At 41.1% G+C, this 16,906-nt stretch overlaps 1 pseudogene; it reads left to right on the forward strand.

Moving 5' to 3' along the window:
- Nucleotides 1-10,235, forward strand: LOC129825902 (ectonucleoside triphosphate diphosphohydrolase 4-like; annotated as a pseudogene).
- The last annotated feature ends 6,671 nt before the right edge of the window (nt 10,236-16,906 follow it).

Raw genomic sequence — 16,906 nt, forward strand, 5'->3', positions numbered from 1 at the left:
ATGGAAAGGTAGGCTCTGCCGACTGATTAGAAGACCAATACATGTTTTGGCAAAGTTTAGCAACTCACATCTTGCTCAACATTTTAATTACTATATCACTATTATATAGACTAGTCAGTGTATTTAACCATACTGAGGTTTCTCTTCTTACAGGATCAACTTATCATGCCTCCCAGCCTCCTGACACTTCAGCCTGTCATCCCTGGTTCTACCCAGTGTCCCACTACCTTCATTCAGGCAGCTGTTCTTCTTTGGTCTGCTGGTGGGACTGCTAGGACTGATTTACCTGTTGCTGGTAAAAGGAAAGGGCCAGGACAGCTGGAACAGAAAGGACAACTATTTCCATAGGTGAGACACTTGTATCACATTAGAAGATATACATTTGTCCCCCAGTTGTTTGTAGAGGACACATGCAGTGTATGCCTTTTATTTATCTTAATGTATTCCTGTAAAAACTTAAAGTACATTTTTGCCTGAATTTGGCCTAAAATGTTCAACTTTTCACTAAGACACTTGGCGAGGGTCACAGATGTGGAGGCCACAGACACTAGCAATCACAACCTTAACTATGGTCTGGTGGTGGACTGCGGCAGCAGTGGCTCCAGGGTGTTTGTGTACTGTTGGCCCAGGCACAATGGTAATCCCCATGACCTGCTTGACATCCGACAGATGAGAGATCAGCACAGGAAGCCAGTGGTCATGAAGATCATACCAGGTGAGGCATACCTGGTTGCTGATGACTGGTGTGCTGCTGGGAATAGCCACATGCACACATTCTCACTGTTCTTTCATAATGTAGAAGACATTGGCTTCTAGTTGACATTGGGCTCCTGAGTGGAGCAGCGGTCTAAGGCAGTGCATCTCAGTGCAAAAGGCGACACTTCAGTCCCTGTTTTGAATCCAGGCTGAATCGCATTTGGACATGATTGGGAGTCCTATAGGGCGGCGCACAATTAGCCCAGTGTCATCGGGGTTTGGCCGGGTGGGCTGTCATTGTAAATAAGAATTTGTTCTTAACTGACTTGCCTAGTTAAATTCAATAAAAAAAAAACATGTTTTTAAAAATAGTTTAAAGAACTCATCCATTCCATCCAAGAAAGACTGAGCCATGGTCATGACTTTCTGGTGTTTTTTTTAAGGTATCTCGGCTCTAGCAAAAACACCAGAGAAGGCCAGTGATTACATCCACCCCCCTGCTGAGCTTTGCTGCCCGGCACATTCCTAAACACAAGCACCAGGAGACCCCTCTGTACATATTTTGCACAGCTGGAATGAGGGTGCTGCCTGACGGGTACAGTTACCCACCACACCTGAGAGTATTTCTCATCTTGAGATGGAAGTTGTAAAGTTGTTTTTTTTACACCACTATGACCATGCTGAAATTGGCTTGTATACTTTTTTCAGTCAACAGGAGGCACTTCTTGAGGATCTAAGGACTGACGTCCCTGTCCGTTTCAACTTCTTCTTCTCTGATTCCCATGTGGAGGTCATTTCTGGCAAGCAGGAAGGTGAGCTAACCTGTTTTATAGAAGCTGGCAAGCTAAACACTGACCATTCTGATGGAGAATATCATCATGCTCAGTGTTGAAAATTTGTAACATAACAGTAAAAATTCTGGAATATGTGACCGAGCTCTACAGTGTGACCATTTTACTCTCATATGCGGCTAAATATTTTGCTGTGTGACCTAGAATTGCAATTTAGGAGCACCAGTGCGTCTAGAAAAATATAAGAATTCTAGCTTTTAGCTCAAATATTTTTCATTGTGCCCCTACATTTCTTTGTGTACACCTACATTTTTCAACTGAGGGGTACACATGCTCCTTGTAAATATGGTATATTTTTTAAAAGTCAGCTTAGAGCCCTGTGTGAATTGTCCTTTTTTGTGTTTGGACAGGTGTGTATGCATGGATTGGAATCAACTTTGTCCTTGGAAAGTTTAATCATGTGGATAGTGGTAAGTATCTAAAGAACTTTCCTTAAGAGACCTGCATATATTCACGTTGAAGACTGTAATTTCCTCTTTCCCTTGTTTTACTTACCTCTGACACTCCTCTGTCTCCCTTTCCCTTCTTCAATGGGACCTTCTGCTCTTCTATCCTTCCTATAGAGAGGGATGCAGTAGTAGAGGTGCAGGTCCCAGGAGGTGACCAGCAGGAGGCGCTGGTGAGGACACAGACCGCCGGTGTTCTGGACATGGGTGGCGTCTCCACACAGATAGCGTACGAAGTGCCCAAAACTGTAAGCTTTGCTTCTCCACAACAGGTTATTATAAACAACAATTTAGCTTTTTTGTGCTCTCTTTTTTGGGTTTTGTCACTCACCCATTTTCTCTTCAGCCCCACCACTCATTCCCTGGTTAAATCTGTAAACATCATGTTTGTCCTCTGGAGATGAAGTCCTCTCCATTCCGAGTGGACTATTGGAGGTCTGCTGTAAAGATAAGCCTGCTGCATGGCTTCATAACCGGATTTGTGCTTTAGCATTAGAATACTAGCCACAATGTGTTACTTTGAAACTGGAATGAAGATCAAAGATGATGCATGAGAGCCAGCATGCAAAGCATCTATGACCGGTTTATGTCTATAGTTTTTAATTTACTCTGACAATTTGCATGCTTACCTTCTCTTCTCATTGTTTTTGCTTTCCACTGAACGTAATTCACCTGGAGCTTTTGCTATATGCGGAACTGTCTTGGTCCAAGTTTCTTTAAGTAAATGGTTTTTAAAGTGCATTCTGAAAGTGTTCAGACCCCTTAAATTTTCCCACATTTTATGTTAGTCTTATTCTAAAATGGATTAAATTGTTTTTTTCCCTCATCAATCTACACACAATACCCCATAATGACAAAGCAAAAACAGGTTTAGACATTTTAGCAAATGTTTTAAATAAACTGATACCACATTTACTTAAGTAATTCAGACACTTTACTCAGTACTTCGTTGAAGCACATTTAGGAGCGACTACAGCCTCGAGTCTTCATGGGTATGACGCTACAGGCTTTGCACACCTGTATTTGGGGAGTTTCTCCCATTCTTTTCTGCAGATTATCTCAAGCTCAGTCAGGTTGGATGGGGAGCGTTGCTGCACAGCTATTTTCAGGTCTCTCCAGAGATGTTCGATCGGCTTCAAGTCCTGGCTCTCGCTAGGCCATTCAAGGACAGTCAGAGACTTGTCCTGAAGCCACTCCTGCATTGTCTTGGCTGTGTGCTTAGGATTGTTGTCCTGTTGGAAGGTGAACCTTCATCCCAGTCTGAGGTCCTGAGTGATCTGGAACAGGTTTTTATCCAGGATCTCTTTGTACTTTACTCTGTTCATCATTCACTTGATCCTGACTAAGCTCCCAGTCCCTGCCGCTGAAAATATCCCCAAGCATAATGCTGCTGCCACCACCTTTCTTCACCGTAGGGGATGGTGCCAGGTTTCCTCCAGACATGATGCTTGGCAAAAAACAAAGTTCAATTTGGTTTCATCAGACCAGAGAATCTTGTTTCTCATGGTTTGAGAGTCCTTTAGGTGCCTTTTGGCAAACTCCAAGTGGGTTGTCATCTGCCTTTTTACTGAATAGTTGATTAATTCTGTCCACTACCATAAAGGCCTGATTGGTGGAGTGCTGCAGAGATGGTTGTCCTTCTGGAAGTTTCTCCCATCTCCACAGAGGAACTCTGGAGCTCTGTCAGAGTAACCATTGGTTACTGATTGCTCAGTTTGGCCTGGGCTGCCAGCTCTAGGAAGCGTCTTGGTGCTTCTCAACTTCCATTTTAAGAATAGTGGAGGTCACTGTCTTCTCGGGGACCTTCAATGCTGTAGAAATGTTTTGTGACCCTTACTCAGACCTGTGCCTCGTTACAATCCTGTCTCGGAGCTCTATGGACAATTCTTTCAACCTCATGGATTGGTTTTGCTCTGATATGCACCGTCAACTGTGGGACAAGTGTGTGTGCCTTTCCAAATCATGTCCAATCAATTGAGTTTACCAGAGGTGGACTCCAAGTTGTAGAATAATCAAGGGTGATCAATGGAAACAGGATGCACCTGAGCTAAGTTTCAAGTCTCATAGCAAAGGGTCTGAATACTTTATAAAAAACAAAAATACCTTATTTTCTTTTTGTATAAATTTGCTAAAATTGACATGTTTTTGCTTTGTCATTTAGGGAGGATTGTGTGTAGATTGATGAGGACAACATTTTACTTGATCCATTTTAGAATAAGGCTGTAACGGAACAAAATGTGGAAAAGTCAAGGGGTCTGAATAGTTTTCGAATGCACTGTATATATGTAGAATTATTCAATGTTTGATATTAGTGTAGACTCAGTCTTAGATAATAGAGAACCATTTCCTGTCTGATATTGAATGTTATTATATTTTGTAGGAGGAAGTGGCCAAAAATTTGCTTGCAGAGTTCAACCTGGGTTGCGATGCCCACCGGACAGAGCATGTCTACCGGGTCTATGTGTCCACCTTCCTGGGCTTTGGAGGAAATGCTGCTCGACAAAGATACGAGGAGAGCATTGTCATGAACACTCTCACTAAAAACAAGTAAGAACCTTCAAAACTTGCTTATTATGAGACTGATAAAGAGTGTACTAGTTTGACCTTGTTCAGTGCTGCTGTTGCTTGTCTTTATGGAGAGCTCATTTGAGTTGGTTTGTCCAGGCTCCTGGGTCAGCATGTAGGTGAGACAGGAGAGTCCCCCCTCCTGGACCCATGTCTACCCTCAGACCTGCAGGATGAGGTGGGGTGCCAAGGTGTGCCCATACCACAGCAAAGCAGCATCTCCTCAATGTAGATGGCAGTCCTCTAACTGCATGTAAAATGCATATATTTCACCAAAGATCAGATAATTGCAGTTAGTGTGGCTGTGTTTACCAATTACTTTGCGCTTCATCTGCAGAGTTACTGCGCCACCCAGTGGAGAACTCTGACAGAGCGATTTGACTCAGGCTTGTATGCCTCTCACGCTGATGTTCACAGGCTCAAGTAAGTCCCACCACTGGCTCTGTCTATTTTAGTAAGACTTGAGTCCAGTAATGGTAAATGGTTGTCAAGTAGAGTTCATGTTAAAATGTATGTATTGTGTGCAGGTACCAGTGTTTTAAATCAGCCTGGATATATGAGGTATTCCACACAGGCTTCTCCTTCCCTACGGACTACAAAAACCTGAGGACTGCCCTTTTGGTCTATGATAAAGAGGTACAATGGACTCTTGGAGCCATCCTTTACAGAACCCGTTTTTTGCCTTTGAGGTAAGAGAACTCTTGCTCTGTCACACTTTATTATGCTTGTACGTTGTGATAGCCAATATTTTAGCTGATTAGGTTATGGAGACGTTTAAAAATAGTTAATGTCCTTCACTCACACTTTTACCTTCCTCTCCAAGGGATATTCAGCAGGAGAGCCTGAAAGGAGTCTACTCCCACTGGCGTCACAGGTTCTCCTTTGTCAACAACCACTACTTGTTCTTGGCCTGCTTCCTGGTTGTCCTCCTATCCATCCTGCTCTACTTGCTGTGCCTCCGACTATTCCACACCTGTACCACGCAACGCTGCATCCCCTCTACTGTTGAGTGGCTAGAGGAGGGTCTCAGATCCCACCCGCTCCCTATCACCCTGTAGACTTCACTTCTGTCACTCCAAAATCAGCCTTTTTCTTCCCCAGCTGGAATCCATTTGCCTGCACCTTTATGTTAAGGTCTTCATTTCTTAGCTGGAAATGACAAAGACTAGAACTTAGATGGATTTTGAATGAGTCCAATGAACAGAGACATCAGACAGCATTGGGATGAACTGGTGTGGGAGATATTGCATGTTGAGTTTGCACCATCCATTGAATTCTTTGTGAATGTGTTTATGATATCAAAATATCAGCCTTTTTTATGTTTCTGGAAATGTGAACGAGGTACAAAGAGCGTAACTATCCTTGCCTGAAGTTTGTGAAGTCCCGTCTGTACTTGGTCCAGTTAGGCAGGCTTGTTCAAGCTTCCTGTAAGGTTCCAATGGCAGCTGCCTTACAACTTACCCTAATTAGTCATTCCTAAAACGGCATATTGTGAAAGAACGCCCCTAAACTGCTGTTTTTCCAATATAAGAGCACATCATTGAATGAATGTGACAAGACAATAGTAGGGGTATGAGGACGATGATGAAACAGTTACTGTTTTACAGTACATATTTATAGATTCACGGTTCTTGAGTAGAGTTTCACCTATCTGGCACATTATCCTGATGCAATTTAATTTCAGTGTCATTGTTTCTAGCGTCTCTGTTTTGCATTTTGGGTGCATGATCAGTGAATGTTTATTGGTTGTGGGGAGGAATGTTGTGTGCAACTCTGTTCACCCTCAAAGTTTATTGCTCTGACGGGCACCTGTCATCTTTGATTTACAGCTTATTTTTTACTTAGACTGCTGTGCCCCAGAACTAAGGCTATGCATCTCAGTGCAAGAGGCGTCACAATAGTACCTTGTTCGAATTCAAGCTGTATCACATTCGGCTGTGATTGGGAGTCCCATAGGGCGGCACACAACTGGCCCAGCGATGTCCGGGTTTGGCCTGAATAGGCCATCATGGTAAATAAGAATTTGTTCTTAACTGACTTGCCTAGTTAAATTAGACCTATGCAGTTAACTACTTACAGCTCTTCAGAAACCACTGTTCTAAGTTTGTTTTGATCTATTGTAGACTTTCCTCCAACCCTATTGCAGAACAGGTAGCGTTTATCGAAGCTGCAATGGCGCAATATTTATTCATGTATTATCACTGGAGAGATGCTCCAGTCCACATCAGCTGAATTCACATCGAGGGCTCAGAGCTACAGTAGAGTAAAACTTTGCTGTCTCATCAGTTCAATGAAGTGACAGGGTGAAGATAATTTAATTTGGGAATCCCTTCATATACTGTCAAACTCACTGGGCTTTGTTTTTAGAAGCTGTTATTTCACTGCTGTAAAGGGGATAGTTTATCAAAGCACATAACACCTTTCTGATGATGAGTTTCAGAAGAAAGTGCTTTGTTTCTGGCCATTTTGAGCCTATAATCGAACCCGAAAATGCTGATGCTCCAGATACTCAACTAGTCTAAAGAAGGCCAGTTTTATTGCTGCTTTAATCAGAACAGTTTTCAGCTGTGCTAACATAATTGAAAAGGGGTTTTCTAATGATCAGTTAGCATTTTGTAAATTATAAACTTGGATTAGCTAACACAATGTGCCACTGGAACACAGGAGTGATGGTTGCTGATAATGGGCCTCTACGCCTATGTAGATATTCCATAAAAAATCTGCCGCTTCCAGCTACAATTGTCAATGTTGTAAATGACTGTCTACACTGTATTTCTGATCAATTTCATGTTATTTTAATGGACAAAAAAATAGAAATGTCTTTGTTTTTGAAAGAAAAGCTAAGTGACCCCAGTTTGGACACAACTACTCATTCCAGGGTTTCTTTATTTTACTTTTTTCTACATTTGTATGAAATAACACATGGAATCATGTGGTAACCCAAAAAGTGATAAACAAATTCTTCAAATAGCCACCCTTTGCCCTGATGACAGCTTTGCACACTCTGCATTCTCTCAACCAGCTTAAACTGGAATGCTTTTCCAACAGTCTTGAAGTTCCCACATGCTGAGCACTTGTTGGCTGTTTTTCCTTCACTCTGCTCTCCAACTTATCCCAAACCAACTCAATTGGGTTGAGGTTGGGTGATTGTGGAGGCCAGGTCATCTGATGCACCACTCCATCACTCTCCGTCTTGGTCAAATAGCCCTTACACAGCGTGGAGGTGTGTTGGGTCATTGTCCTGTTGAAAAACAAATGATAGTCCCACTAAGCGCAAACCACATGGGATGGCGTATTGCTGCAGAATGCTGCGGTAGCCATGCTGCTTAAGTGTGCCTTGAATTCTAAATGAATCACTGACATTGTCACCAGCAAAGCACCATCACACCTCCTCCATGCATCAAGGTGGGAACCACACATGCAGAGATTATCCATTCGCCTACTCTGCGTCTCATAAAGACACAGCTGTTGGAACCAGAAATCTAACATTTGTACTCATCAGACCAAAGGACAGATTTCCACCGATCTAATGTCACTTGCTCGTGTTTCTTGGCCCAAGCAAGTCTCTTCTTCTTATTGGTATCCTTCAGTAGTGATTTATTTGCAGCAATTCGAATATGAAGGCCTGATTCTAGCAGTCTCCTCTGAACAGTTGATGTTGAGATGTCTGTTACTTGAACTCTGTGAAGCATTTATTTGGGCTGCAATTTCTGAGGCTGGTAACTAATGAATGTATCCTCTGCGGCAGAGAACTCTGGGTCTTCCTTTCCTATAGGCAGTCCTCCTGAGAGCCACTTTCATCGTAGCACTTGATGGTTTTTGCGACTGCACTTGAAAACTTTCAAAATTCTTGAAATGTTCTGTATTGACTGACCTTCATGTCTTAAAGTAATGATGGACTGGTGTTTCTTTGCTTATTTGAGCTGTTCTTGTCATAATATGGACTTGGTCTTTTACCAAACATTGCAATCTTCTGTATTACCACCCCTACCTTGTCACAACACAACTGATTGGCTCAAATGCATGAAAAAGGAAAGAAATTCCACACATTAACTGTTAAGGCACACTTGTTAATTGAAATGCATTCCAGGTGACTACCTCATGAAGCTGGTAGAGAATACCAAGTGTGCAAAGCTGTCATCAAGGCAAGGGGTGGCTACTTTGAAGGATCTCAAATATACCATTTATTTTGATTGGTTTAACACTTTTTTGATGAATACATGATTCCATGTGAGTTATTTCATAGTTGTGTTATTTTCAATGTAGAAAATAGTAAAACATTTAAGAAAGACCTTTGAATGAGTAGGTGTGTCAACTTTTGACTGGTACAGTGTGTGTGTGTGTGTGTATATGGGTGTACAGAGATTAATGTACGGTTTGCGCAGGAAACAAATGTTATCAACAATCCATTTGTTGAATAATAAAAATATACAATCAAATGCAATCTGCATGGGATGAGCAGGAGTGTAGCACAAGGATATCAATCAAGACTACTAAACTGTAGACAGCTACTAATGACCCCTCACCCAAGCACAAGTTGCCCATTAGAGGCCATGTTGTTGTAGCCGGCCTGTCTGGGTGGCCTGGTTTGAGACGCTGCACTGTGGGGGTTTGTTTTCACTCCTCTCCCCTGTGTTACATTTCAGGTCTGCCCCAGCTGGTGATGGATGAATCTGAAGAGGAGTTAGGTTAAGCCAGGTTGGCCATTTAGGATGGGTAATGTAAACACGGGATTGAACAGATTATATGCAATACATTTGACAGATTTTACCATTGAATTGTCCTTGTATCTCTTTGGTCACTTGATTTTTTTGTATTGTCTTGTGATTGCAATCAAGTGTGCGATTGCTGGGCTGGAATAGATATCTGCTCACCCAGTAGATAGACCAGGGATCAGTGGAGCAAGGTTGAGTTTTTTTGTTTGCCTGAAATTATACTTTAGTAATAATAGCCTACTTGTTACTACTCAATTATCTATTAAAGCAATAAGGCACGAGGAGGTGTGGTATATGGCCAGTATACCACGGCTAAGGGCTGTTCTTATGCACGACACAATGCAGAGGGCCTGAATACAGCCCTTAGCCGTGGTATATTGGCCATATACCACAAACCCCCAATTTATATTATAAACTGCTTACCAACGTAATTAGAGCAGTAAAAAATAAACGTTTTGACATACCTGTGGTATACAGTCTGTATACAGTCTGCTGTCAGCCAATCAGCATTCAGGACTCGAACCACCCAGATTATGTTTAGACTAAAATGTCTAATCTTTATTTACGAGTTAGGTTATTTGTACCTTAAGTGTTTAATTGTTATTCAAAATGAACTAGTGTCAATGTTGTATTCTCAAATGAACATTTCCTTTTTGTCTATCTCCAATCTGTTTTATTTTATTGTCACTCTCTCTCTCAGTATATCAGCTATGTGAATCTTTTTTGCAGCTTATATGGCATTCATGGCCAATGCTGCCATATGATAACGGTACAATGATGCTACTGGCCTTATGGGCATCTCATCTGAAGCAGATAATAGCTAACCTCACATTGTTTACATGTTGAGCTATATGTTCTTAATTTAAAATGATACCAGTAGATCATGTATTTGAGGTAAACCATATACCAGATTGTGTACATGCCTTTGAAGTGGTGACTAAAAACATTTAGTGCAAATCCAACCCTTGTAATTTAAGTACAGTATGAAAATAATGAGATGACAATTACAGGTTACATTTTGAGGTAAATTTTATTTTAGTTCAGTCATTTTAGCAATGATTGCAGTTGTAGGTACATCCGCCACGCTGATCCTCAACACGGGCCCCTCGGGTGCGTGCTCAGTCCCCTCCTGTACTCCCTGTTCACTCATGACTGCACAGCCAGGCACGACTCCAACACCATCATTATGTTTGCTGATGACACAACAGTGGTAGGCCTGATCACCAACAACGATGAGACAGCCTATAGGGATGAGGTCAGAGACCTGACCGTGTGGTGCAAGGACAACAACCTCTCCCTCAACATGATCAAGACAAAGGAGATGATTGTCGACTACAGGAAAAGGAGGACCGAGCACGCCCCCTCATCGACGGGGCTGTAGTGGAGCAGGTTGAGAGCTTCAAGTTCCTTGGCGTTCACATCACCAACAAACTAACATGGTCCAAGCACACCAAGACAGTCGTGAAAAGGGCACGACAAAACCGATTGCCCCTCAGGAGACTGAAAAGATTTGGCATGGGTCCTAAGATCCTCAAAAGGTTTTACAGCTGCACCATTGAGAGCATCCTGACGGGTTGCATCACTGCCTGGAATGGCAACTACTCGGCCTCCGACCGCAAGGCACTACAGAGGGTAGTGCGTACGTCCCAGTACATCACCGGGGTCAAGCTTCCTGCCATCCAGGACCTCTATACCAGGTGGTGTCAGAGGAAGGTCCTAAAAATTGTCAGACTCCAGCCTCCCTAGTCATAGACTGTTCTCTCTGCTACCACACGGCAAGTGGTATTGGAGCGCCAAGTCTAGGTCGAAGAGGCTTCTAACCCCAAGCCATAAGACTCCTGGACAGCTAATCAAATAGCTACCCAGACTACTTGCATTGCCCCCCACCCCCCACATTGCTGCTACTCTCTGTTATTATCTATGCATAGTCACTTTAATAACTCTACCTACATGTACATAATTACCTCCAACACCGGTGCCCCCCGCACATTGACTCTGTACCGGTACCCCCTGTATATAGCCCCGCTATTGTTATTTACTGTTGCTCTTCAATGATTTGTTATTCTTATTTCTTACTTTCTTTTAGGGATTTTCTTAACTACATTGTTGGTTAACACGGAACCCAAACCGACTGCGCGCATGTGCCATTGTGCGCTATCGTGCATACATTTATTTTGTCCCCCTACACCAAACGCAATCACGACACCCAGGTTAAAATATCAAAACAAACTCTGAACCAATTACATTAATTTGGGGACAGGTTGAAAAGCATTAAACATGTATGGCTAGTTAGCTTGCACTTGCTAGATAATTTGTCCTATTTAGCTAATTTGTCCTGGAATATAAACATTGAGTTGTTATTTTACCTGAAATGCACAAGGTCCTCTACTCCGACAATTAATCCACACATAAAACGGTCAATCGATTCTAGTCGTCTCTCCTCCTTCCAGGCCTTTTCATCTTTGAACTTAAATGGTGATTGGCATCTACACTTTCATAGTATTACCACGACAACCAGCAAATCATTTTTTCTTTCAATCACCCACGTGAGTATAACCAATGAGGAGATGGCACGTGGGTACCTGCTTCTATAAACCAATGAGGAGATGGAAGAGGCAGGACTTGCAGCGTGATCTGCGTCAGAAATAGGAATGACTTCTATTTTAGCCCTTGGCAACGCAGACGCTCGTTGGCGCAATAATTGAATAACATGGATTTCTAAATGTATTTTGCAATGCTCGCCCACGCGACGTGTCCGGTCTGGTCAGCATGTAAGGGCTTGTAAGTAAGCATTTCACTGTAAGGTCTGCATCTGTTGTATTCGGTGCATGTGACAAATACTATTTTATTTGTTCCCATAGATGGACAGCACACGGTAGCTCTATGTATCCCTGACCCTTGATAAGCTAGACACTGGGCTATCACAGATAACCTTTTAGGTCAATAATATGCTGTTTTATTAGCATTTTGTTGTATTTATAATTGTGAGAGAAATTGAACGAGCTAGTAGCTAGCTAGTTAGTTATACCTAGGTAGCTTACGATGTTAGCTGACTTTTCTCAAAACTAACCTCGTAGTGGCTAGCTAGCTAGGTACTTATTGTCCCCCATGCTAGCCTTTACAGACAAATATCACTTCAGAAACGTCTAAATTAAAATGTTCTGTCAGCACCATAGAGTAACAGTTTCAGTTCGCATTTGGTAGACTGCGACAGCAGGATAAATAAACCATTATTATAGTCGTAATTGTACCCCAATGACAATTCTATTCAATTGTGTGATTAGGAAACATCTGATTTAGGAAACTTTTTCTGAATTCAGTCAATTAACAGTGCAAAACTACAAGAACAGTATAGTACTACAAGAAACAGAGCCCTGCCTAACCTAAATACATGTGGTCCCTTTTGTAAACTGGGTCTCTTTCCTCTATTGGAAAAGGCTATAAGACTGTCACACTTTTGCTACTCAATGCTGTCCTATTTTAGCTAGCTACAGTATGGTCAGTAAAAAAATGACTGAACTCCAAAATGCAAACATAATATTGACAATATTGTGTATTTTTATGCACCAGTACATAGTATGTAGATTTACATCACAATTTAAAAAAAAAAACTGACTACAAAATTCACAGTGCATTATTTATGACAGTTTTATAACCTTAACATCAAAACAGGAAAAATACCTATGTCACTGATCTTACCGTGTGTTTCGTGGGATGAGCTTCCTGTTTGAAGCTTGCTATGCCCCCCTCTATAATGTCACACCAATGAAGTGATGTGATTTTTATCATGTGGTTTCTCTGCAAGGGCTTAGTTTTTATTTTCTCTTGTCAGACCATGAAATAAACATCTCAGGATTAAGCTGTCCCCATTTATATGATGTCCCACTATCTGAATTCACCCTATATGTAAATCTCTAATACCTAGAATGTAAAAATCAAGGCAACAGTAAACATGTTGTCCCCCATGAATGCAGCACATTACATGTTGTCCCCCATGCATTATTCACTCAAGTTTAGTCAAAATCGGTCCAGTGGTGTCTGAGAAAGATACATAGCCCCCCTCCAATTTCATTGTGGGGAACAATAACTTTTTAGCCCTCCACCATGTAAATTTAAATAAGAAAGAAATAAACGATCAGGTTAAGGTAGGATTACCGAATGTAATTTTTGGTGAGTTTGGACATTACAAACGAATGTGAACAAGAGACATTGTGGAAATGCACAAATTATTGAAGCATGCTTGTTTGAAGGAAGATCAGTACTGGCTCTGAAGCACTATGTGTACACGCTGTGTCTGGATGGGAACGGGCCTGCCTGCTCTGCTCTGAGAAGATGGGGGAGAAGCAGGGAGAAAAAAATGCAAGGAAATCAAAAGATAGCAGTGGCAGTTGTACAGATAACTCATCCAAAGGACTTTGACTTCTCAAACACGGCAGAAAGCTAACACATGCCCCGTCACCTTATTAATTCAGCCACTTAGAAAACTAGGAAGTTCAATTTAGGGATTGCATTAATAGGACAGGGGTGCCGCTAGCGGCACTCCTCCCACACTCCATTGAAAAGGCAGAGCGGCAAATTCAAAAAATACATTTTTTTTAAATATTTAACTTTCACACATTAACAAGTCCAATACAGCATATGAAAGGCAGACATCTTGTGAATCTAGCCAACATGTCCGATTTTTAAAATGTTTTACAGGGAAGACAAAATATGTAAATCTATTAGCTAACCACCTTAGCAAAAGACACCACTTTCTAACACCAATCAGTTTTTACGTCCATCACCAGCTATCACTAATTCGACCAAATGAAGATATATATAGCCACTAACCAAGAAAAAACTTCATAAGATGACAGTCTGATAACATATTTATTGTATAGCATATGTTTTTTTTTAAAAATGTGCATATTTATGGTATAAATCATAAATTACATTTCAGCTACACTCAGAAATTGCACCGAAAGCAGCCATAACATTTACAGACACCAACATCAAATACCTAATTACTCCTCATAAAACATTTCTGAGAAATACATACTGTGCAGCGATTGAAAAACAGGATTCTTGTGATTCCAGACAATATTTCCGATTTATGAAATGTTTTACATCGAAAACTAAATGTAGTGCTAAATTAGCATAGCCACGCCAGACAGACACACTTGGGCGCGCGCGACCAGTTGACAGGCACGACAGATATGAAATAACATTATAAATTTGGTCTTACTTTGGCTGATCTTTCATCAGAATGTTGATCAAGTTGTCCTTAGTCCAGAAGAGTCGTTCAATCCATTCAGAATGGCAACTTTCCATCTTCATTTAGCAGGGGTACTAGTCGAGTGGCATGGATCTCTCCAACGTAAACAAAGGAAACATTACGAAACACGGCAAAACTCCCGAAAAAATTCAAATAATCTGATTAAACTATATTGAAAAAACATACATTACGATGACATGGTCTCATTTATCAAATCAAATCCGAGCTGGAGATAGTTCACATCAGAAACGGCAGCAAAACAAAACATGATATCTCTCCCAAGGCGTGTGTTTCGGGTCATAGGTGGCATGACCATGTATAGGCAGAGCGTTGAAGCGAGCATAAACATCTTGCATTTTACTTCCTGGTTGGGGAAAGTGCTGCCAAAGGACTTGTGTTCCACTCAGAGAAAAAATTAAAACGGTTTTAGAAACTAGAGACTCTTTTCTATCCAATAGTATTAACAATATGCATATTGTAAGAGCAAAAATTGATTAAGAGGCCGTTTGAAAATTTGCACATATTTTCCAGTTTTTCCAATACGCCCCCTATAGCCCTAACAGGTTAACTCAGAATTCTTTGTTTTTTACACAGGAAAAATATATATTAAACTTCTAAAATATCTTGTTGAGTTTTGTAAATGCAGATCTAAAATCCTTATTGTAATTTCTGCTCGGCATCAGACTAATTTTGTGCTTCAGTTGCACTTTTCCACTTGGATGAAAATTGTTGAATGGGCACATTCTATCAGCAGACAGCGCTCTGACTGATGTGTTAGCTACTTTTCGCCTGTACTTTTCTCTGTGTAGCCAGTCTACTTTTCTCTGGTAAAGTGCAAGATTAATTTGCACAATGTCTCTTGTTCACATTCACTAAATGTCCAAACTATGAGTTACTGAATGTAATTTTTGGTGAGTTTGGACATAAACTTTATGAGCTGGATTGCCTGTGATTGCAATTTGTTTATTTTCATTTGTGCTCGTCAGCATATTTAGCTAGCAGCCTCCATGAAAATTCGCTATTGCTTGTGCTAATCAGAAAATTAAGTAAATACTGGATCTCTGGCAAGACGCCAGTAGTCAAAATCGGGCCAGTGGTGTCTGCAATATCACGTGGGTTAGCGAGACACATATCCTTGAGCATGTGTGCCAAATTTCATCACTCCAAGTCAAACAGATCAAGAGATATTAACATGTGCCCACCGTATGGGCGATATGTATGTTCTTGCATATGTTGAGTCTTGACTGTGTTTGCAACATGTGTACCAAATTGTGTTCCAATATGAATATCCTTGACTGATTTATTTGCATTTATGTGCCAGACCACGTTCATGTGAATGTTTTTTGGACAATAGAGGCCATGTTGTTTAAGGTACTAGTCTGGAAAGTATTGTGTTGAGTGTTTTGTCCATAGATGCCACATATCAAGTTTCATGCAGATCGGTCATTCGGTGCCAGAAGAGTAGCGTTTTAAGTATTTTTCATAAAATGCTAAATATATCATGGCAGACCTTATGGGTCCCTGGGGCAAATTTGTTCCTTGTGAGGAGAGGGACCTATGTACTAAATTTCATGATTAGGTCAAACGGGGTGATGGGTGTGACCTTTTAAAGTTAGCATTTTCAATCTGTTGTTATGGTGCCACCATCTGGCTAACCAGTATAATTTTGTAAATCCCTTATCTCTATGGCAAGACACCAGTGCTGTCTGAGATATTGCATGAGACCACCGAACAAACATACAAATGAACATAATAACGGAGACAGATCCAGTCTCCTCCCCGATTTCATCATAGGGGACAAAAATACAATAAGAAATTAAATCTACTTTCCCCCCTGATCCTAACGCTTACCTCACCTTAACCCTAAATGGTGTGCAATGTTTTTGTAAATGCCTTTATAAATGATTTATTATGTACAGTTTAAATATAGTGTAACCCCATAGAGCATTTTAAACCCCTGAAAACAGCAAGTTCTCAGCAGCCAAATATGTTAATTCCAGTAGGTGGCATTGTGTTACTGCCCAAATGCTCACACAATTTGTCTCATATATTACAAAAAAGTATAAAAGTTTTGGATGCCTATTACACAGTTACCATTCATAAATTACTGTATGTCATATATAATTCAGATGTATGTATAAAAACAAGTAGAAATTGTACAAATCAGTAATAGCCAAAGTGTTTGTGAATGAGATGGAATATAGTCCAATCTTTGCTAAAAAATTCCCTATCTGATCAATGTTGAAAGTAGGCATACTTTCAGAGACTGCTCTCCATCTGCTGAGTCATCCTCCATCTACACATTTGTCATAACACTTCAGCTTCCGCGCTTGCCTCTGAGTGGAACTGCAGTCCGTTAAAAGTGATGAAGTTGCAAGG

This window comes from Salvelinus fontinalis, chromosome 28, assembly GCF_029448725.1.
Source record: "Salvelinus fontinalis isolate EN_2023a chromosome 28, ASM2944872v1, whole genome shotgun sequence".
Classification (NCBI taxonomy): Eukaryota; Metazoa; Chordata; class Actinopteri; order Salmoniformes; family Salmonidae; genus Salvelinus; species Salvelinus fontinalis.